General features: G+C 42.6%; 1 long non-coding RNA gene across 2 annotated transcripts in view; it reads left to right on the top strand.

The window, feature by feature from the left end:
• The first annotated feature begins 3,897 nt into the window (after window positions 1-3,897).
• The window catches only part of LOC130157417 (uncharacterized), a 54,255-nt gene continuing 34,772 nt past the window's right edge, over window positions 3,898-23,380 (top strand). Inside the window, exons 1-3 of one of the 2 annotated variants that reach the window (XR_008824868.1) lie at window positions 3,898-4,630; window positions 7,902-8,130; window positions 8,255-8,377. This is a non-coding gene — a long non-coding RNA (uncharacterized LOC130157417). Of the gene's footprint in view, window positions 4,631-7,619; window positions 7,820-7,901; window positions 8,131-8,254; window positions 8,378-23,380 lie in introns of those variants that run through there. The other variant, XR_008824869.1, reaches the window with a different exon arrangement.

Genomic DNA, 23,380 nt, shown 5'->3' with positions numbered 1-23,380 from the left:
TCTGCCTCCTTAGCCCTCAGTAAAGTGGCTTGGAAGCATCTGAGATAAGCTGCTCACATCTCCAGGGAGTCGTGTTTGTTGCTGGAACCTGTGCAAGCTATGTGAGATTGAGGAAGGTTATGCCAGTGGAGGCCTCGCCCAGCACAGCCTTAAGAAATTGAATTCTCACTCAACGGGGCTACTCTCTTGTGAGGTTGTTCTCTAAGGAAGAGGAAAAAGCCTTAAGATAAACCTAACTACTTTCAACTTGCTGAGCTGTCCAGGGAGACACTTTGTCATGCTGAAGGTGAAATAAGGTGATACTGCTTCCTTCCTTCATATGATGCTTCCAGTAAAAAGCAGATCTGCTTCATCTGCCTTTCATTCATCGTGATTTTGGGACTTTATAGTTGTTGTTGAAGAAATATTGTAGCCTTTTCCACATAGGGACTTTGCTTTTGCAGAGTCTGCAAACAGTAGTAGCTATCAGTTGTTAAGATGAATTTGTTTAATGAAACAGACTAGGTGGTGGGAGGGAGGACAAGCCTTTCCTTCCACTTGGGTAATCAACCTTTATGAAATAATTTGCGTGCCAAGAAGAATAATGTATACTTTAAGATTTGAAATGTTTTCTAGTGGGTAAAATAGATGTTACAAAAGAGGAGACTGTGTGCAAATGTGAGAATTAACTGAAGGTGAAAGTGAAACCAGAAGCATTCTGTTACTACCCTCCTGCGATCTGAGTGCTGCTTTTAAAGCCAATAGGTTTTGCTCATGTTCGGGTTCTGTTTGGTTCTGCGTTCTCTTTTGGTAGTTTTGCACTATTGAAAAGTAGTGTAGAACAACAGTAGAAATTAGCCTTTCAGATCTATTTGGTTATGTTCTTCAGGCGTATAAGGTAGAAGGAAGCTTTCATACGGATTAGCAGTCCTTAATCCTTCTACACACCGATTCATTGGAGCGCCTAAGTGTGTACTTAAAACTAAGCACGGAAGTAGGTCCCTTCCAACCGTTAGGCTATTTGCATGCTGAACTTTACAGAAGTATTCATGGGACTTACCCAGATCAGGATCATAAACAGGGACTCTGACATGGCTGCAAAGTACATTAATACCAGCTCTAATCTTTCCTGAACTGTTTCACATCTTTGGGCTGTTTGTGCATGCTTTCTCCAATGGGTAACTTGAACTTGTACTTGTCTGATCCATTCTTGAGAAGCTTCCTGGTCCCTTAGAGTTCAGCAAAGCAGTGTTTCGTCATGCATGCCACCCATAAACAAAAGAACTGTCCTTTTCCCAGTGTTCTCTGACTTCAGCAAAATTATGGAAGCAGAATGTGGCTTTTGACCTACTGTTTCATCCCCCAAATTTTGCCATTGGTTTTAAGATCATGTGTGTACTGTGATAGAGGATGGTAGGTAGGCTCTTACATCTTGTGTATTACTAGTTAAGAATCAACATCAAACAGGAATCAGATGTTCTCCAAAGCTTGTGATGCCTGTGTCCTATAGACAAGTGTCCCCAGCCCTTTCCAATATATTCTATACATTATTGATCTCGGTAACATTTGTGCAGTTGCCTGCAGGCTCTGTTCTGCAGTTTGTTCCCAGGTTTTCCCATAATTCAGATGTCTCAGTTACTGCTTGTCCTTTGCATAAGTTGAATGCAGCCTTTAAAAAACCAAAAAGTGAATGCATTGGGCCGTTTGAGAGCTGTAGCTGTGTTCTCCTTTCTTTGAAGTTATAGCAGCTCATACAGAAAACTTGACCCAAAGTTCAGGGAGGGTGGTAGGAAGAGGAGAAATCTTGTTGGGCTTGTATGAGGGTGCAAATATGTGCAGGTGTGGATTTATCTATGGGTCGGTACCTTGCCCATGCAGTGTCTGTGTTGCAGCCTTGACCGTATGATTCTACTTCCCTTGAAATATAGCTGCTTGCGGAGGTGTTGAAAAAGACTTTACAAATGAAGTTACAAGCAAGAGTTAAGTGCTAGTTCCCAAACTGTTCACAGAAGAGGCTTTCAAATCCACCAGAGTGATTTGAATATCCAATTCCTCTTTTAATAGGAGGTACTCATATATCCAAATGGCACCGAGAATCTCGGCCTCTGTTTATATTTACATTAGCCTCTCTGTGTGACTTACATATGCAATATTTTACACGTGCGTATTGCCAAGCTAAAATTGCCATGTTACAGTAGTGCACCTGTCAGTCATTGTGATGTCTGTTTTACTTCAGGGAGGGGCAGGATCAAATGGAATAGTTGCATCGTGTTTGCTGTCCCTAGATGTATATTTTCTATAGGAAGTGGGTTTGTTTGCATGAACAGCAGCGACAAGAGAAGAAACACCATATATCTTAGCCAGCTTCAGTAAGTTTAGTCTTGTTGGTGTTTGAGTAGTAAAGGGAAAACACAGAAGAAAATGAATGGAAGAAAATGTTATTCGAGTTTTGCTTGTAGCTTATAAGCCTGTAGCAGCTCTGTAAAAGTCTCCATAAATTACAAAGCTTTAAAGGACCGCGAAGAACTACTGGGAAAATTGCTGAAAGGAATTCTCTGTATTATAGGGATCAAATTGCAGATAGACATCGGTATTATATAGTGACCAGCATCGTTTCTTATCTGTAACCTAAGTGATATTGCTGTCTTTATTTTAAGATGATGAATTAGACTTCTTTTTAAATGCTTCCAAACTACTTACTAGGATGTTTTGTCTGGACAGCCTAACTGCTAGGCTGCTAGGAAAGTTTGATAGGTTTCTGGTGCTGCAGTGATTGTGCACTGCAAAGGAGGCTCCAGGCAGCTTCACTGGGACATTTTGTTAGGGAGACTTACGGTAATTTGGTACAGTCCAGGTCAATATATAGTAAGTCCTAAAGTAGAAGAAAAAACCAAAAGATGGTACAGTCAAGGCTGCAATGGTCTATCCATTGGAACTGCAAACTATGGACACATAATAATGGAAAATATATAGCCTCATAAGCAAAAATGTAACAAGGAGCCGTCAGCCTATGGTCTACTTTACAAAAAGTGTGTATCCACTTGAAGAATTTTAAAAAGCAGCAAGAAATCAAAGCCTTTTGTTCTACTTGTTTTGTTCTGCTTACCACAGTTTTATTATAGTCTGAATGGATGCTAGTGTGCACATCAGGCTGGCTGGCTGGGTACTGCCTTCTCGGAAGTTTTAGAAATGTGTTACAGCAGAGGGCAGCAGGGACCTACCTCTGCGTAGAGCTGTTCTGTATTGCAAGCGTGCGAGTGCTGTTTTCTCCGCACTTCCCTGCTATCATGATATTCAAGGGCCACATAAAGCTTATAGAGGGGAGCTGCCACAACTGTTGTCGCTGCACTTGTCACAGTGAATGCAAGGTCTGTGTTTGTGGATCCATTTCTAGTCAGCGACTGATTCTCTAGATTTGATGTATGCTACAAAGAATCCACACCCAACCTGATGGCAGAAACTGGGCAATTTTTACGTCTGTTCAGTATCCTCTAACTGTTAGTAGAAGGGAAATGATGTGACAAACTGTACAGCTCATCCTCAAGCATGTTTTCCTGCTAGCTGCTGAAATACCTTAATCTTCTCCTGGAAAGCTGTTTGTTAATTTCCCAGTACAGTATTTAGGGTCTAAAAACCGGAGGCTAAAAGTGCATGCCTTCAGGGGGAAAAAAACAATGCTGCAAAGCAGCTTCAGCTGGGAACCTCTCCGACGATGCATACAGTGTGATGATGTCAACAGTGCTAGGATTACCTCCCGCTGCGCATCTCCTCATTGCTCACCCTCAGCATCTTCTGCCAGTGCTGGCGAGCCACTGCGGTTCGCTGGGCTTTAGCTGCTGTTTCCTCCTGGCAGTTCAGGTTAGTGTTCCAGCACAGCCAGCCACCTCAGTAGGTCTGGGGGTTCCCTTCTGTCCTGTTTCTATTTCCTGATGGGGAGACATGCTCGAACACCCGCTTCTCTGGCTTGGTGAACTTGTGTCCTGGCAGCAAGTGCCTCTGAACGTAGGGCCGGTTCACAGCAGAGATCAGCAGAGGCTTTGAACTGGCTCCCTCCTTTAATTGGGAGTAGCCTGGGTCTGATGAGCTTCCAGACAACATTGCAAAGCTCAGCTTTTCCCCCGCCCCCGGCTTCTCCAGGCATGTGAGAGTGTAGGTGTGTGTGAAGGAGGGAGTTGTCTTTGTGAAGAATTGTTCAGGAGAGTGGGGGATTTACTCATTTCCTAGTTTACTGGTGAGGATCTGCCTTGTGTATTGCTACACCTAGGATGCATTTTTAACTTTTCTCTGGTAACTATAGCATATGTACAGATGGACTTCCTGAAAGACAGATAAGACATACTACGGATTACACAGACTGTGCATAGGGGCACAAGGAATGTGGCTGGCAGTAGAAGTTCCTAGTTCTTGCAGTGATTCATATTTTTTTTAATGGAGACGTTACTAGATAGTCTGGTTTCTTTTTTATCTTATCTTCCTTTGTTTGCCTGTACGCTTGTAAAGGATAGGCTGAAATCAGGACTCACGTAGCAGAGCAATTCACAAAGTGGGTTGCTTCTGAGGCCAGACCAGTCCTATCTGTAAAGGACAAAGGCTGCTCACTGCATGGTTGTTCAGAGCTATTCAAGGATGGAAAATGCAAGAAATAATAGAGGTGAGCTGCAGCTTCCAAAGATACGCTGTATCTTGTTCTGGTGCTTCTCTTTCCCTATTACTGAAATTAAACCCATGCCAGGTGAAGTCCCATTTTGGGCAGACAACTGTCTTGCAGGATAAGCAGCAGGAAGGGGAGTCAGGGAAGTGAGTTATTAAAGTCTTTTGCTTTGGTAATGCATGCAGCTTGTCATGTTGTAGCATTGTCATAACTCCAGCGTTGCATTATTGCAGCTCTGTGTTCAGATGACCTCTTTGTGCCGTGCTCTTGTGCTGCAGGGGATCAGGGAATACTTGAATGTCTGCCTGCTTCTCAGAGTTGTGCCCAAGATGCTCTGATGCAGGAAACATTTACCAGGTACCGGGTGGAGAACACACACCTCTCCAGGCAATCTCTGCTTTCAAAGCTAAATAACCCTGAAAAATTCCTTTTAGAAACTGGTTTCTCTATGCATAGCTATAGAGATTGCTTTTATAAAACCATATTTAAAAAAAAAAAAGCACAGAACTGACCACACAAAAAATCAGTGAGATGATTTTAATATAGAAAGTTAGCTAATGATTGTTCCCCTAAAATATAACCATTTGGACAGATAAATATACTTTCAATACACATTTAAGTCCAAATTTCAATACTTATACCTGAAGGAACAGCAAAGGGCGTAAGAGAGACCCGTGTAGTTCTAAGAAATCTTTAAATAGATGTTGTGTGGTATATTATCACAGTTTCACCATGAAATGTGAAGAACGCAGCTTGAAATGAACCTCTGTTCTCAGCCCAGCTTCTTGAGCAGATGGGTGTCAAAAGGCTGTTTTCTTCTGTGGGCATCAGAAGACTGAATGATTCGTCACGTAAAATGTACCAGGACTACAAAGACAAAGCATAGTTCATTAAAAGGATGTTTTGTGTTTAAATTTGAACTTGCTGTTTTGTCAGTGTAGATTTTTGATGTGAGTACTTGCAGTGGCTCTGTTCATGTCTTTTTAGAGAAGACCAGAATCACTGAAACTCTGGGAGAAAAGCTAAACCACATTATTCTTATCTAGTTTAGAGCCCTGCATATGCTGCATGATACCAGTGAGACAACTCCTCTCCTATCAAGTCATGCTGCAGCAGTACCTTGCTTATGTTTAATTATGTGCTGCTTATTAACAGAAAATGGTGAAAAGAATCAGCTGTTCAGAGGACGAGCAAAATTACTAAAGCAAAATAGTTGACAGTTTTCAGGCAAACAGATAGTGTTGGAAATCACTGGTTAAGTAAAATGAAAGCATTTCATATATACAGACAGATTCTGTTTAAAATTTCAAGGAAAGCTTTTGAACCTTTTCTTAATTTGACAAGCCAAAAGTATCTCATTATAATTTTAGACGTTGCATACAATGTGAGTTTGGTACAAAGCATTTTGAAAGGCAATTTCAGTATTTTATTTTGCCATTTTTTGTATTTTTAATTATAAAGCAAATTTGAATGTTTCAATGTCTTCCAGAGAGGATGGAAAGTATTTTGAAGCCAGTACTGCCTGATGTTGATCAGTATCTTATGCAGATGTGAGGTCAGCATGCTGGGTGGAGGAGTTACATTGCAGGAGTTAAGGGAAAATAAAGAAACAAATACGTTGAATCTGCACAGCCTATTTTAACCTTGGTCAGACTTTAATGGATGGTTGCTTTAATGTGCCTACCTGTAGCTGAAGCTGAACCAGAGGGCTGTTAGAAATGTTAAAAATCCTAGTGTGAGGTCTTGGGACTCCATCATCACTGGACTTTCCCATATTATGGGCATTTTGGTAAAGCTGTCACTGATGTGGAAATTTGAGGAAAGGTCTGAAGAGGGTTCACAAAAGCCATAGTTGATCCAAACACAGGGAAAAGAGCTTGGCAAGAGCAGAGCACCCAGCTGTTGAGGACCAGATAATATGATGGTGTTAGCTTCATTATATAGGCTTAGAATACAGTAACCTAGAGGAAATATTCCTATTCTTATAAAAAAAGTGCTACATTACCTGATAGGTCCTTTGGTTTCCAGTGTCAGATCCATAGTCAGCCCTGTTCAGATAGGTAGGTATTGAAATAGGAAGGGAAAAGCAGCTGTTGTTACCCAGTTCCTCCTATTGGGTGTGAATTGAGAGGAATTTGGGCTCTGTATCTGTCTGTGTTATTGTTTGGGGACTAAACTGCTAAGTAAACTGTGTGTCCTAGCTCATCCTCTGGTCTGCTCCTGGCAGGGTGCTGAAATGTCCCTACAGAGATCCTGTAGCGTTACTAGCAGGATTTGTGACGGCACGATTTTGGCGGCATCCATAAGGAAAAGCACTGAGGCAATAAATTTCACACAGGTCACTTGTATATCCTTAATAAGAAGCTTCTAGCACATGACTAAGAGGAAAGTAGCAGTACAATTGCTTCTTTATGTTCAACAGAAGTTTCCCAAACTAGGTAGTAAATTCCTAAGACCTACACCATGAGCTAATCTTCCCTGGAGTAACACCCTCTGCTACCTCGGAATCGTTATGATTATTACTGTTACGTAGACATGCTGGGGATCAAGATTTCATTGCTTTGAGGTGTGCAGTATGCAGAGCAAGAGGGGCCGCCTGATGTTAAGAGATTCAAACTAAATGGAAAGACAGATGAAGGGAAGCATTGCAGTATGCTTGAGTCGTGTGTTTTCTCATTGGTCTTTGCTTACTTTGAAATACAGCTTTCACTTTGCCCTGCTTTCAAATTCTTAAAAAATCCTTTTAGAAGAAATTAGGCAGAGGTTAATAGTAGCTTTGCTTTGAAATCTGCTTATACTTTACATAACATAAAAGCCTGCCTGTCTAGGTTAGATGTCTGCTTAGTTCTGTGCCACCTTGTATGAACACAACAAGTAAGACTCAGTCTTAAACAACAGAAGGTCAACTGAATTCCTGTTAATTCATTTCTTTCAACTCCCAGAAAGAGAAGGGGGGCGGGGGGGGGATTGGCGCAGAATAGAATGACACTCAGATGGTGAACTTCTCATGTAATTTCACAAACAGAGGTAAGTTTAGCCTGTTTATCCACAGTCTCTACTTTGGGATCAAGTACAGCCTTTTCCTATTCCAAAGGAGAGAGTGTTCACCTCATTGAGAACACCACTGTGGCCAGCAGACAGCGTCTGGCACATCGTCTCGCAGCTACAAGGAGGGCTTCAGCTCTTAAAGTGAGTGCATCCAGCTATGATGATCTGTATAGAAGATTCCTGGATATTGGGTTTTCTTTTTCTTTTCCCTTTCTTTCAACAGCTGGGAAAACTTCCATGAATTTCAGACCTGCGTTGTAGCTGAAAATTAGACAGCTTGGGTTTTGCCAGCATGCAGTTCTCCTGGCCACACTCACATGCTGCTCTGACACTGACTGCTACTGAGGTAAAACATCCTGCTCCTCTGAGATCGAATGGGGTGCCAAGCAAACACAGCCAAGAGGTTTTGGTAACGCAGTTAGCCTGGGTCCCTTGGCACAGCACCAGATCATGTATGTATGCGTTTGCAGCCCAAAATATATTAGCCTGCATAGCTGCCGAGCTGCATGATATAGTAATACCTAGCTAGCTCCCTGCTTTCACTTCTCGTTGACTTTTGCTATTGTTGCTTTTCAGATTTGTCTCTTAGAGGAGTATCTGGCTTTGTTTCCTGCAGAGAAAATGGTAGTTTGAACTTTTCTTACTCAAGAAAGCATCACTGAGTCAAGGGCTTTCTATCCTCAATTCAGTAGACTTCAGGTGAGGTCCTAAATCTGCTTGTGTTGTATTTTCTTTCTATTTTAGCCACACTTAAATTACTTCCCTTGTAATATTTCTTGGCCCTTTGAGAAAAGTTTTGGTTTAATATTGTACGTTACTGTCATTAACGTGCCAATGACTCTGTCTTCAGTATTGCTGAGGATGCTGAGAAAGATGCCTGGAGACATCCCCCTTCTTTTCATATTTCAAATTCATATTTAGCCTTACTCTTTCAGTATTTAGGGAGTTCTTAGTTTACATGACCTGGTTCGTATCTGAGAGGAGCTGAATCAATTTTGAGAGGAAGCTGTGTGTAAATTATCTTCTATAATCTAACCCTGTATCTGATGCTTCGTTTCTGTTTGCTGGTGGTATGTCTAAAATGAAACAAATGGCAGCAATATCTGCAACTGAAATTAACCAAAGATTTGTGTTTTAGAGACCCATTCAGTAGATTGCTCCTACTTTTCTTATCCTCTGTATGCCTATAGATTTTCTTTCGTGTCTCAGAATGTGTTCATTTTATTGGCAATAGATGTTGTCATTACTGCCACAGAGCAGAGCTCAGCAGTTTTTCAGGGATGCTTTACTATATTGCATTTTGTGTCCCAAGATGGAAGTCAAATGTGTTGTCAGAAATCTAGCAGAACCCAAGAGACGCTTCCTCATGAAGAAATAAGATGCAACCAGACATTTTAGCAAAGGTGGTGGTCTAGCTCTGGCTGAGTTCAGTGCTCAGTGGGCACCAGAACCCACTGCCTTTCACTGAGGTTACCACAGGTGCTGTAGTTCCCAGGTCTCCTGCACATGATTCAGCATTTGTCTATATGAGAAGTTTGCTGTTGAGGTGTGGTGGGATGGCCATGGCTGGCAGCCAAAGTCCCACCAGCTGCTTGGTCGCATTCCCCTGCAGGAAGGGGAGACAGAATAGGAAGAACAGGAATGAGAAAGCTTATGCATTGAGATGAAGACAGGGAGATCACTTCCAGTTACCATCATGGACAAAACAGGCTAGACTTGGGGAAAATTAACTTAACGTATTGCCAATTATTATATATGTATTTAATTACTGATTTGGGTATTGGAAAGCAAAAAGACAAATTAAAGAAAACATCTTTCCTTCCCCCTTTCCCAGGCTTAACTTCACTCCTGATCCCTCTCTTCCCCTTCTTTATCACCACAGGTTATGTATGATGGGTCCCTTCAGCGAGGCAACGGGGAGTGGGCTCACAGTCAGTAGCTAGAAATGGTGGCACTGTGCCCTGTGCTGGATGCCACGCACAGCAGTAGCGTCAGGAGGACACCCAAGGATGCCCAGTGACAGGGGAGCCTGTGTTGGCCCTTGTCTCAGTGTCCATGGTTGAGTGTGAAGGTGCTCAGCACTTTCCAGGATTAGGCTATCAATAATAAACCATTTTAAATATCTCAAAAGCAGTGCTGTGATGACAACCCCAGTAATTAATTGCATTACTTTTAATAGACCCTTCAAATACTGCCAAGTCAGTGACATCTGCTGCAGTGTGGAAATACCTTCAGGGAAGAACATTTTTAATACAGTAATACCTCAAAAGGCAGGCCATAGATAGATAGGCTGAAAATGACCATGCAGGGGATAAAGTGTTTTAACAGCCTGTAGAGCTCTCCTGCTTGTTGCTCAATCAAAAAAAATGACCATTCACTCATTTACTGGTGGATGATTTAATTAGGACCTTCTTCTAAAAACACAAAACTTGTCTGCCTAAGATGCACTCTGCACTTCTTGGAGAGGGCCATGTTCTCCTGCACCTTATTTCTGTTTTGTATCAATTTGCTATTGCTCGTTTTAGCATAGCTATATTTGGTACCCCATGGTGAATCAAATCCAGAAAGGCCTCATCCTCAGCTGATGCAAACAGGCTTGCCCCAGAGCAATTAAGAACACAGATTAACAGCAGTAGAATATATGGAGCTGGAGTTTTCATGCAAGCACAAATTCACTTGCTGCTCTGGTTCTCTTGGGGAAAAATGCAAAAGATGTTATTAAAATAGGGCTTGTTTATTGACCTTCTCTAATTTCTGTGTTCATAAAATGATCTTGTTTATTAATAAATCATCCTTAGCTGAGATGCACTGTGTTCCCTGAAACATTTTATGCAGAATTCGTGAATTGAAGCTGGACAACTGAATATTGGGGAATTCATTTCAGAGGATATGGTGTCTCATCTCACTATTCATCTCTGGAGATGGATGGATTTTTGGCTGGCAGCTGCAACCCTGGAGATGAGTGCATCCATATATTCGAAGGAAATGAAACGTTTTTTTTAAAAGATACTTACTGCTACATTTTCATGCTTGTGTCAAGTATCAGGGTTTTAATTAAAGGCTAGGCTTGTTCTTTTAGTACTGGTACCTGGCCCACTCCTATTGAGTGGAGTTAATGTGGAAATAAATAGTGACCTAACTTTATGATCCTGCTCTGGTGACTCTCAGAAGGACTGGCAGTAATGCAGCTTTCTAGGGTCTCTCTTCAAGCCTTCATGATTCTCTCTGCACCAAGAACCATGTGCTGCAGTGGCAGTGCTGAGCTGGTGGAGTTGGCTTTGTGTTTCGAGGTAGTGGACTTGTACGTCTAGGTTTATTCTGGAGCCAGTTTGCAGCCCCTTTGCTCTGTGCACACAGCAGTGGTGAATCACAGATCCTGCAGTGCTCCTGAAATGGAGAGAGGGACAGTGTGCTGTAGCAGGTGGAATATTCTTACTGTTTGAAAATGTCACCCCCATAGAAAACAGCAGAAAAGTTGCCTGGAAGCAGGGGAGGGTTGTTCAGTGGGTCTTTGCTATCTCTGTGGCCTGGAAATAGAGGGCTGGCAACAGTGTATCAGTGACTGGAAATCTCCAAGGTAATTTCCAAGATTTGCTGAGAGCTTACATGGAAATTGGGCAAATAATTTTACAAAAGAGTACTTCCCAGTTAATTCCTCCTCTCTGTATGCTGTTCCCTTAGTAAATGACTGTGTAATTGCCAAAATTTACTTGTTTGGCTGCATTGTTTGTAGTCTTCCTTTACACATTATGTGCCTAAATTTCAGAGATTTCCAAAGGACTCATGATTTCCCCTGACATTAGCTAAACCTGCTGGAGTTCAATAACTGAAAAAAGAGGCTAGCTAAGTTCCTTTAAAGCAGCAAGTGAAAAACCCAGCCTCTGGCACTTAAATCCAGAGCCAAAGCTAGGTCACATCAGCTGTGATGCAGTTAAGCATTTATGTAGGTGAGTAGGAAATGTTGCTACTCTGATTCCTAGGGGCTGTTCTCATGTTTAAACGTGTCTGCCTGCTTTGCTGAGCTGCAGTCAATGTCCCAGAAGCTCAGGTGAAACGGGTGCTTCGATGCCGATGGGCCAAACTGCCCCATGTGCAGATCTACACTCAGCGTCCTGTCACATGGTGAGCTGGACCCTTCAAAGGAACAGGGGCTCAACCTTATTTCTGTTTACTTTGCCCTAGATGAAGGGAGCAGACATAAAACTACATGAAAAAGGAAATGGGCTTGCTAGGAGATATAGGACATCCATAGGTATTAAGACTGAAGATCTCGTAGTGAGGACTCTTAATGAAGCAAGGCCCTTGGAAAAGGGCCTGAAAGCCTTTAGGCTGGGATTGTAGGTAGAAGTTCTGGAAAGAGACGCTGGGGAACTGTGAAGTTGGGAGGTGAAGAGCCTGATGTTTTAGAAACTGACTTCTGGGCTCTGCTGTGGGTGGAGGTTGGATAATGATGGACCCAGAGAAGCTCGTGCTGGTTTTCTTGCCAGGAAGGAGGAAAAGGGATGAAGGAATGGAAGTGGAAGTTTGAAATTGAAGACTGAACGTTTTTTTTCTTTGATTGGACTTTCGTTCTGGAAGCTGTTGATCAGCATTGTCACCTCAGCTGGGTCATGACCCTGTGATGAGACAATATGATATGAATGAGCCTATGGCTAAATTGAATAATCCCCTGCTTGAGGAAAACTTGTCTCTATTCAGTGCAGTAGTAGGCTATGTTTTACCAAGTCCAGGTGTAGTCACCTTGCTTTGTACTCACTGCCATGTGAGCAATTCCAACCATGTAACATATCCAAAGTTACAATAAGCTAAGTGGGAACAAAAGTACTTTTATGATGTGGTGATGAAGCAGAATTTAAAAAATGTGAGCCACCTTGAACTGCTGGTCCTCTGCCGAAGTGTTTTGCGTATTGCAAATTGCATCTAGATTTTCAAAACCAGGAGAAGGAAGAGCAGCGCCAGAACACTTGCAAGAAGGGCTGTGCCAGACACTTGAATGTTAGTGTTCTCATTCACAGGCCCACCTGAGAAGTGTTGCCAGAGATCACAGGATGACATGTGATAGGTATTAAAAAAGAAAGATATAATTAAATCCCTTTTTCCATGACTTTTCACCTGATACAAACTTCAGGTGAGCCTAGTACTTTTTGCATGTTGTAGCTGAAACGCTGTGGTTGTCCTTAGCTTAACAGGTGAAGAAGAACGAAGCAAACAGTTGCATAATTCAGGAGGAGACTGCTGGTGCATCTGTCAGAGGTTAGCAAGGATGAGACTCTGACAGCAAATGCCACAGAGAGTAGACTGGTAAGAAGGCTGTCTTCTCCTTTGCCTTCTGGCTGATTGCCCACCAGGTTAGCTGAATATGCTTAAAGATTTGTTGTGCTGGTCACTAATTTGTTGAACCTGACAAGTACTTTCCCATGCTGGTCGTAGAAGGCTGGACTGGAAGATACGGCGTTCTTGTGTGAGCTGCAGGCACAATTTCAGTTAATGTTTCCATTTTTACTTTGGCAGCTGTGGGCCTATGACTTGTTCTGAGTAGTAAAATCTTTCCTGAAAAATAGATCACCTAGTATAAAGTAGATTTGAGTAAAACTGCACAAGTTGGGTTTTGTAAGGATTGGCTTCGATACCCATTGAAATCCATAGAAACATTTCAACTGACTGTGGTGACTACTGGTGAGATCAAGTAGGCTGTTCCACGGAAAACCTGGAGGAGAATGGCTATGATGCTATATTAAAACTGTGAACAAAAGCCATTACTCTCACTAGCATCAGTGAATGGATGGAATTTTTTTTTTTTTCGTAGTGTGCCTGGCAGAGAAAGAATATAAAGGTTAGGAAGAAAGATAGGCCCTAGAGCAAAGAGAAATATGAGAATCAGTCAGAGCTTTCAGCAGGACCTGACTCTGGCTGGGGTTTTCATCTTTGTGCACAGAATGAATATAGCGTACAGAACAACTACTGAAATCAAGATTTACATGCAAAATAACTGAAGTGGGTGAATTTGGTATGTATGATGGCTTAATTTTTTGATCTGCAGAATAAAATGTGACAAACTTCTGAAGAAACGCAGTCATCCTTGTTTCAATACTAAGTGCTCTGTGGGAGTTGCAGCACTGATTAAGTTGCAGCCTGTGGATTTCAAGGGCCCATTTTCGAGTGTGATGGTTGAGAGTTGTTGATAATGAGGTTAAACTTCACATGGAAACCCAGTGATTCAAGGGAGCTGAACAACAGTGCTGCTTTCTGCACCATGATCTGTGCTCTGCTCAAAGGTCAGCTGGAATAGGCAGACCTAGGAGAAAAGCAGCAAGTGAAAGGAAGTTTTTCTTTGCTCTGATATACAGCAGGGAAGCAAACATTGCCTTTTTTTTTTTTTTTAAATGGTGCTACTGCTTTGGCAAGGAAGGTACATAGAAATCTGTTGGTTTTTATTGGTAACATGCAAAGTTTTATTGATGGTTTTTACTGATGTAGACTCTGTGTGCAGTGAGCTCCACATCTTTCCAGAGCCACAGCGAAGTCAGGAGGCTCTATACAAGTGTTAAAATGTCCTATGCAGAGATCTCTGTCACTGTAGGGTTTTAGACACTGCATGTCATAAGGATTATTTGCTGCACAACAAGCAGTTTTGTGTTCAAAACATATTTTAACAATATGACAAAAGACTTGAAAAAAATTGTTCCCAACTTTAACTAAAGAGGTAATTGCTAAGAAGAACGGGACTACTTTTCTTGTGTGTTACTTAGCTGGCACATCTCAAATTAGCTGATGCAGGAATAAATCTGCATTTTTTGAGAAAGCTGTAGGTAATCCAAATCATATACTTGGCTATGCATTCCCACTCCACTCAAATTCCTTTCTGAAGTGATGACATACAAGGAACTTGAATACACTGTGGAGGAATAAATGCTACAGTAATTTAAGGGGAATTTAAAAAAGGGGAAGAAAACCCACAAAGCATGCTGAGCTGCTGTTTTCCAACTTGAGTTAGATTGGGTTTTTTCCCTGAAGTTCTTGTGTTGGTTTCTTCTTTTCTGTTCCTTTCTCTGCCTGTTGAAGGATGAAATGAGCCCTGGTAAAAAGAGAAGTCTATGGCTTTAAGTCCTATTCTGTGGACTGAAGTGGGTCTTAATTTCTGCTTAGACTTTGTGCCAACTGTTTCCCAAGTGAATTTCATTCATTAAAAACATACAGCTTTATTTCTCTGTTTGCATATTAAGTTTGGGTAATGATCAGTCCCAACTCCTGTTTAGCTCAATAAAGAAAAGTTTTGTTTTTTATTAATGCTCACAACTCAATCAGTGCTTGTGCATATTTAATTTTTTATTTCTTCTTCAGCTTCCTTTTAGCCCACCCATATTAGATGCATGATTTTGCCATTTCCCTTGTTAAGTTCTTGTTTTTCTATGAGCACTGTGGTAATATGCATGTGACATAGGAGGATGGAGTTTCTAGGCATGGTCTTGTGGGCAAAAAAACCCAATTCCCTGCCTTTCTGTTAACCAGTATGATGTCTTTCAGACATTGTTTAAGTATTTTTTCTATTTTTTTTCCTTGAGTAACTTTTATAGGCAGTAAAGAAAGTCCTTATTCGTACCAAGATCAGCTCTGAGAAGCAGAAAATTCCAGGTAGGCGTGGGGGCTATCTGCCATCAATGGACCAAGGACACTGCTCAGAAGCAAACAACTCCATACCAACCCTCCAGTATTGTTTCAGTTTCTTCCTCATTGTCTAGTCCAGAAGCTACTTCCCAACAGCTCAAGGTCAAAAAGTGGAATGCAGTTTGTAGCCAAGACCCAAACTGAGAGAAACCAAAGGGTCTTTAGTGCAGGAAATGTGAAATGCTGCGTGTTTCCTTCCCTAAGTATAAATAATTATCTCTGTGACCCCAGTTGCATGGTCCCTTGTAAGTGATATAAATAGTACTTTCTATCAGAAGTAACGAAATGCTAACTTTCTGGGGAATGTAGGTAGGCAGGCATCTTAAGACCAACAGGAGGAACACTTGAGTAGAGCAGACAAAAGCTGGCTTTCAAAATTCATGTTAGCAGCCTTTTCATCTGCAGAAGCTTGGGTTTTTTTCTGAAGCAGATTTTGAAGCATGTTATTACAGTAAATGTAGGGCTTTAATAGTGGTGCTGAGCTGATAATCCTGGAAACCAAAGCTCTCAGCTTACCTAAAAAACCTAACACAGGGTAAGCAGCAGAAGTGGATGCTTCTCCACCCTAGCTCCCTCCCAGGAGGGGAAAGCATAGCTGTGTCCCTATCCCAGCAGGTGCTTTGCCTGCTGAGCTGCTAGTAATAGAGTATTGACTCACTGCCACTTGAAATATCTCACATACTGATGTTGCCCAGAACCCGAAGTGTATTACCTCTGCATTAATTGAAATGTAGCTTTCAGCAGCCCTTATAAACGTGCTCGACTGTAGTGTGAAAGCATTTGTTTCCAGTGGAGATCCTGATAACTACTGAGATTCAGGAGTGGTGACTGACCTTTGATCATCAGCTTTCAGCTTGGCTTGCTGCCTTGCTGGAAGGAGGAAGGGAAAGTTCTTCCTTATAAAAGCCAACTTCATGTCAGTGTCTCCTGTTAACATTTAGTTTGTTTAGCTAAAAACACGCAGCTTTAAAGCTCCCTTTGTACTGAGTTGCCTGGCTCCTTTTGCCAATGGTACTCACAGCTCAGAAGTTATGTCTTCTTACTTAATCCGTATGACTTCCATTTTAACTGATACTGCTGCTGCTGCATTTCCAAGTTTGCCTGTCTCCTAGCTTTCACTTCAGCTCAAAAACTGCCTTGGGATTTTCCCCAGGGCTGCCAAAATCACCTTCGCTTCTTCCTTGGAACCTCCTTAGCCCCAGTGTTTAGGGACAAAACCTCTCCTTGGATGCTGCCCGAGTGCTGCTCCCGCTGTACTGCCCTGAGGGCTGGGAAGGTCAGGGCGGGCTGCTCTGTGCTTTTGCAGTCATCAGACTTCTGAGAGAACCAGGGCTCTCGCACTTGCAGCTCCTTCAGGATTTGTTCCCGTTCATTCACCCCCAGTGCTTTTTCTGATCGTTCTTCATGACAGGAGGGTCAACTGACACCTGTTCAAATCTAGGTTTTAGATTGCCGTCTGCTATATGACCTGGTTCCTCCTGTGACTTTGGAGAAGTTTATGCAATCTGACCTTCACTCTATGCTTTTCTCTGAAATTACTCTGATTTACCCTGATTGTACAAAAACCTTTAGCCCATGTCACTGGTCATGTAGTTCTTTGTTAGTGGAAACAATAGCAGATCTATTATAGTATCTTTGGCCTCCAATGTGCCCCAAAACAAAGCAAAAATGAAAACAGGAACGCCTGGGAAGGCAAGTTTAAAAAAGGAAATGCAGAAAGGGGAGCAGGGAGGTCACAGTATTAGAAAAAAATGTAAATTGAAGACACAAAGCAAACGCATCCTGGGATAAAAGCTAAATCTGCAATGGCAGCTGCCCACTTTGAACTGTGTTTTCTTCATGGTGCACTGCACCATTACACTGTAGGTTAAATAACCACAGCGTAAGGCCAATGGCACATTCAGGAGTGTGCTAATTTCACACTATGCCATTACTAATAGGCAAGAAACAAGAAATGAGTTGTTGGTATTTAGTCTCCTAAACAAATTTTAGATCATTTTGAGCTGCCTTGTTAGAGGATCAGTTCATTGTTTCTGGCAATTTTCTGGTTGGAAAATTAGTCTCATCTTTAAATACTGAGAGAAATGCATGCTGTTATTTCTGTTGGTGTTCTCCTCCTCTGCCTTAGTTTCATGCTTTCTGGTGTTTGACAAGGTCCATACAAGCAGATGTGCAGAAAAGGGGGAAGGAGTAAATCTGTGAGTGGGACGAGTTCTGGGACAAGTTTAGAAATGTAACTGTTCTCACAAATATTTTTTTCTATCCCCCTTAATGGTGTATTTTGAATCTGCTTTGTTGTAACAGGTCACAAGTCACTTGGTGTTTTGCCCAAGCCATGGATTCTTTGGAAACCCCCGTTGGTTCAATTCATGTACCACTGTTACATGGTTTCCTAGAGAGTGCCAAATTTCGATCTGGTGTGAACTGATACAATTCTATTGGCTTTAGCGTTGCTGCTTGATTTTTATAGTAGCATACCTAAGGGACAATTTGCATTGTACTTATGAAAAGAGGCTTGTAAAAGGCCACCCGGCTGGGAATCTCACTGCCTTTTGTGGTCTTCTGGATTTTGCAACCTGCCGTAGTTGTATCTGCATTAACAGTCTGCCTTAATGTGCATGAGGAAACACTAGGGCAAGCAACTTCAGTGCATGCCTGTTGTTACCTCTGGAGATTTGCTGTGCCACAGCAACAGCAACCAAGCTGTGAAGCCAGGAGGGCCTGATTCTCAAAAAAGGAAAACTGAAGGAGGACATTCAAATTCTGGATTTAGAGGCACGTGTGTAATAGGTTAGTGTGCCTGTCAGAATCTGATCAGCTTATTTCTGAATTCTGGTGAATTTACATTTTAAATTTGGGCTCACACTAACTCAGTAACCCATGAAGTTCCTTTACTGGGTCAAAATGCAGCTATGGGCCATACTTGCCAAACTGGAGTTTCTGAGTGGAGGCTGGGCTCTGGCCTGGGTTTTGATAGCTTCAGTTATGGTGACACTCTGGACTGAGAACCTCTTCTTTTTCAGTAGGTAAGCATATTTTGAAGGTCTGCAGCAAGAGAGCATTTAACAAGCCTCTGCTGGAATGAGAACCAACAGATTGTAAATTGCAAAGTGCAGTGTAATTGAATCTGATCTTTGGCTTTTACAGACTGTAGTAATTGGAAATTGCCTTTCTTTTAAATATATACCATTTCTAGGGTGGCGGCTTCTTGAAACTGTGATTTGATAATTTTTAAAGAAATAATAATGCGAAGTAAGAAGTGCTATACAGTCCCCTTGGTACTGGTGGAGAATGGCAAACTAGAGACTTTGGGATACTTCCTGCTGTGTCATTGGTATTAAACTAAGTCCTACACAGTAATTAACAGCTTAGCAAATATGAACTCAGTCCTTGAATAGCCACGGCCTGGAGCCCAAATATCAGTGCTCTGTTCCAGGTCAAAACAGATGACCTACAGAAAAGCTGCATGGAAGCAGTCCCGGTTTGCACTTGGCAGCAGGATGCAGAGCGCTGCTGCAAGCGCCCCTCTGGCCAGCCCTGCAGGGGTGCCTCCCAGCAGCTCCGCGCCTCCTGCCCAGGCTCTTCTCACCTCTTTAGTCTCAGCCTTTGAACACTGTCATGCGCAGTGGCTAAGCAGGTCTATGTGTAATGCAGGGGTTCTAAAATTTTCCTTCAGCCATGGATGTATGGCTTCCCTAATTTTCTCATGGAATCGTTGAGGTTGGAAAAGGCCTTTGAGATCATCACGTCCAACCATTAACCCAGCACTGCCAAGTCCCTATAAGCCCATATAACCATATCCCTAAGCACCACATCTAGGCATTTTTTAAACACCTCCAGAGATGGTGATTCCACCACCTCCCTGGGCAGCCTGTTCCAATGCTTCACCACCCTTTTAGTGAAGAAACTTTTTCTCGTATCCCATCTAAACCTCCCCTGGTGCAACTTGAGGCCATTTCCTCTTGTCCTGTTGCTTGTTAACTGAGAGAAGAGACCAACTCCCACCTGCCCACAGCCTCCTGTCAGGGAGGTGTAGAGAGCAATAAGATCCGCCATGAGGCCCCTTTTCTCCAGGTTAAACAGCCCCAGTTCCCTCAGCCGATCCTCATAAGATTTGTGCTCCAGACCTGTTGTCAGCCCCTCAGCGTCCCCCCTGCAGTGAGGGGCCCAAACCCAGCCCAGGGTGCGAGGTGCGGCCTCACCAGGGCCGAGCACGGGGACGGTCACGGCCCTGGCCCTGCTGGCCACGCTGTTTCTAACACAAGCCAGGAGCTGTTGGCCTTCTTGGCCACCTGGGCACACGGCTGGCTCATGTTCAGCCGCCCATCAACCAGCCCCCCCGGGCCCTTCCCCGCCGGCAGTTCCCAGCCCCCTGCCGCAGCCTGCAGCTGCCTGGGGCTGGTGTGACCCAGGGGCAGGACATGGCACTGAGCTGCGCTGAGCCTCATACGACCGGCCTGGGCCCATCGGCCCGGCCTGCCCAGAGCCTCCTGCCCTCCAGCTGACCAACACTCCCCCCCAGCTTGGTGTCATCGGCACGCTTACGGAGGGTGCACTCAATCCCCTCATTCAGGATATCCCCCTGTTGGCCCTCGCCATGATTCTCACCCACAAATGCTCAGCCCTGTTGCCACCATCATTAAGCTTTAGGCAGTTGAAACGCTCCCTGACATACAGAGCTACCTCACTGCCTCTCCTTCCTTGCCTATCCCTTCACAAGCATTTGTAGCCATCCACTGCAGCACTCCAGTCATGTGAGTTATCCCACCATGTTTCCATGATGGTAACTATGTCAGTCTTCCTGCTGGACGATGGCTTCCAGCTCCTCCTGTTTGCTGCCAGTGCTTCGGGCATTGGCATAAACATGCTTCAGCTGTGCTATCGATCCCACTGCAAGCCCTGGCATGCCGCCCCAGGCCCATCTCTAATGAGACTGGGTTTATTCCCTTCCCCCTTCAAATCTAATTTACAACTCTTGCTGAACCTGTTATCTCCTGACCTAGAATCCTTTTCCCCCTTGGAGATGGGCGGGTGAACCCCTGGATGTATTTTGTTCCTGTATGCCTGGGAAATGTAAGGTTTGAACTTAAGGAAACAAAGTAAAACTGATGAAGTCTAGACCTGAACAGTGTCTTTTGTAACGTTGTAGGCTTGCTGTTTAGGGCACACACTCTTTCTCTTCCTATGTTCCTTTTCTGTCTCTTTTTTTTTTTTTTTTTTTTTTTGACATGCAATGATGGATATGTTAGTTGCCTAAGTATGGATTAAAGATTGTGCAGAAAGCCACAAACAGATTTGAGGCCTGGGATCGTTAGTGGAGAGCCTATTTAGCTTTATCAGGAAGAAGGTTAAGAGTTTATTTTCTTATTATAAAGTACACTCATGGTAAGACTGTACTGGTCACCAAAAATGATTGAACGGCTCGAGACAATGTGTGGAGACTGGTGAAGTATTTCTTAGCCATTTGGAACCTGTTGCTAAGTAAGCTCAAATTAGAAACTTGGCTTATACTCTGAAAGGGTAGTATATTGCTAAGAAAAACCTCCAAAGGAGTTCCTATCCTCTTCTATAAAACAAGACTGAATAACTTTTTAGAAAATACATTTTTAGCTAGATGTTTACTCAAATAGAAGGTTATTTGGTTCTATATGGGGTTACTGAGTCAAAATTAAAAGGTAATATATCAGAAATTAGAAAATGTGATTGTAATGGTCCTTTCTTGCCTTAAACTCTCTGAACCTGTAACAGACCAGATGAGCAGATACTCAAAACTGGGTCTAGGTCTAAGCCAACAACCATGAATTCTAGAAAATTCAAGATATGATGGTGGGTAGTAACTTCTGCGGACCTTTCCCCGCACCTACCTACCTTTTCCATGGAGGAAAGAAATATTTGCAGTGCTCTTAGCTGATGCTGCAGGTAGAAGCTGGCTATTACCTCCTTGTCCTTAAAACAGTTGTTTTGTTGTCATTCTTGTTGATGAGAAGATGACATACCACCACTTCTCCGGTCATTGTGCATAGTGAGTAATAAGAAATATCCTGATGATCAGGTGGTTTGGAGGGTCGTCATGGAAGAGGCTGATCAGCACCTACTGTTTCAAAGGCTGAGTCTCTTGTAGTTTCCAAGTACTTCAAAGCTGCCATCCACCTGCTTTGACTGCCAGTCAAGATGATCATGTTCTCAACTTTCTGTTTCATGGGCAGGGTAGTACATGAGAATTTGGACTGTGAAGACAATTATTACCTGCAACTGCACGCTGACAAGATGTGGTTACAAGCTGGGTTTCAGTTTCACATTTCTTACTTGCTGTAGCTATTTGGAGTGGCTATGGCATTTTGCTCGATGTTTTTCCTTCATGAAACCCATCTGCTGGTATCTTCTTACTCAAAAAACATATTTTGCATGCAAGTTCTCCAAATAGCCAATGCTTCCCCAACTCCGACCTTTTTAAGGAAATACAGCTTGAGTGTCCATGCATGCTGAGCAGTGTTTTAGAAGAGTGGGAACATATTACTGTGATCACAGGGAAGAAGATGGGATTAGGTATGTATTGCCCATTGCTTCCATTATTTCAGTTGGAGTTTGCTGTGCAGACCTCTAGCCGTTTGGTGATTCAAGCGAGGCACCTGAAATAAGAAACCACTCTTAATAAACACTGTATGAATAACATTAGTATGAGGGATTAAAGGAAGAGCATTGAAGGAATTTAAGGGCATGGGGCTGATGCTTCTCCTTATGACCCTCCTTCGAACCTGTGACCAAATCCCACTGTTTACCCTGCGGTATTACTTTGCTGTGCCAAGGCAGTTGTCTGTTTTGGAAGAGGTAACAGTTTCACATATGTACCATATTTTTAGAATGATTGATGGGCTTCAATGAATCAGAGTTTTAGTTACATCTAGGTAATTCTGCTAACTAATAAATATACTTAGCACTAACCTCTTTGTGGCTGCTCAGAAATATCTGCACACAGAGTCTGAAGGATTCCCTATGCTTTTAACTCATTTTTTTCCATGCTAATGTCAGTGCTGGGATCCTCTGTTCCCTGTTGAAGGTAGAAGTGGCATTGTTCCTCTTTCTAGGACACAACGTGCTGCCTGCATGTTTCTACCTGTGAATTCACAGCTAGGCTTCACCCAGGAGGTACTGACATAAATTATTTAATGTTGTGTTTTGAAGGTTCCCTCTGGTCGTATAAAATAGATTCTATTTGAAAGTGGTTTTTTTAATCAATTTTTCTATTAGCATTTAAGCCATAAAGTTGTGCTGAATGCACTTGGACAGAGCATACCCTTTCAATTAACTTTTGTGTTAAGAACCCTAAACCAGATCTGTTTAACAAATGTTCAATGAACATGTTCTCTGCTGCTCCTGTGGTAGTGTAATGTTGTGATATTTCTACAGAAAGGCAGACTGCAAGCAGTTTGGACCTGAGAAGTGGTTAGCAATGTGTGGAACACAAGTCAGGGTCTCTGCTGTGAATTCCTCTGCAAATGTTATGTGATCCTGAGGAAGTCACATTGCCTGTCCATTCCTGCTTCTTCCCATGTCTCATCTGCTGACAGTACTCTATTTAACATGTTTCCTTTGAAAGGTAGTAAATACAGCATTTTCGTGTCCTAAACTGTAATTTTTTAAACTCATTTTATACTGATACCATTCCAGTTGGATTAGGTAAGACATATAAAGAAGAATTTGGTCTTCACCTCTTGGTATCACACATCCTGAACCACTTACAAAGGTATTATCTCCTGCATAAACAAGCCACAGACATATAACCTCACTGAGGGTATTTGCTCAATGGTGTGGCTTTGGAAATCCAGCTCATTGTGTGCAGGCGTTGTATTAAATATGTCTTGTTCAAAAGTACTGAGCACATTCAAGTTGCCAATTGCAAATTCCCATGAGAATATAGAATGTTGCATCTTACAGGGGGAAAAAAAAAAAGCCACCACAAAACTCCCACATTCGATGCTGATACCACACACTGAAGTATTTCTTAGTCGGCCACTGAACAATTCTGCTTAGCAAGTT

The sequence above is a fragment of the Falco biarmicus genome, chromosome 12 (genome assembly GCF_023638135.1).
Source record: "Falco biarmicus isolate bFalBia1 chromosome 12, bFalBia1.pri, whole genome shotgun sequence".
Taxonomy (NCBI): Eukaryota; Metazoa; Chordata; class Aves; order Falconiformes; family Falconidae; genus Falco; species Falco biarmicus.
Note: the sequence above shows the minus strand (reverse complement) of the source record. Positions and strands in the feature narration are given on the sequence as shown.